Source organism: Solanum tuberosum, unplaced genomic scaffold (assembly GCF_000226075.1).
Source record: "Solanum tuberosum cultivar DM 1-3 516 R44 unplaced genomic scaffold, SolTub_3.0 scf00070, whole genome shotgun sequence".
Taxonomy (NCBI): domain Eukaryota; kingdom Viridiplantae; phylum Streptophyta; class Magnoliopsida; order Solanales; family Solanaceae; genus Solanum; species Solanum tuberosum.
In genome coordinates, this window is record NW_006238996.1 from 832,717 (window position 1) to 833,225 (window position 509).

Consider the following 509-nt stretch of genomic DNA (forward strand, 5'->3'; position numbering starts at 1 on the left):
TTTATCGTATTAGATTGTAATCCTTCAACTTATGACTATTATGTTGACCGTTGTGTAATGACATGTTATTCAAGTAACAATGATATTAATGTTATTACATGGCATGCAAGATTAGGTCACATAGGGAAAGATTGAATGGATAGGTTGACAAAAGAAGGACATTTAGGTTCTTTCACCAAAATTGATATGCCAACTTGTGAAAATTATCTTGCTGGAAAGATTACGCGTAAACCATTTGGGAAGGCTAAAAGAGCTGAGTTCCCACTTCAATTAATTCATTCTAATATTTGTGGTCCAATGAACGTAAGGGCAAGGTTTGATGCAACATACTTCATTACATTTATTGATGATTTCACGCGCTTTGGTTATGTCTATTTGATATCTCATAAATTTGAAGTACGTGAGTGCTTTAAAAGATATATATGAATGAAGTTGAAAATCAATTAGATAAAAGCATAAAAGCTTTAAGAACCGATCGAGGACGTGAATATTTGTCAAAACAATTTGAA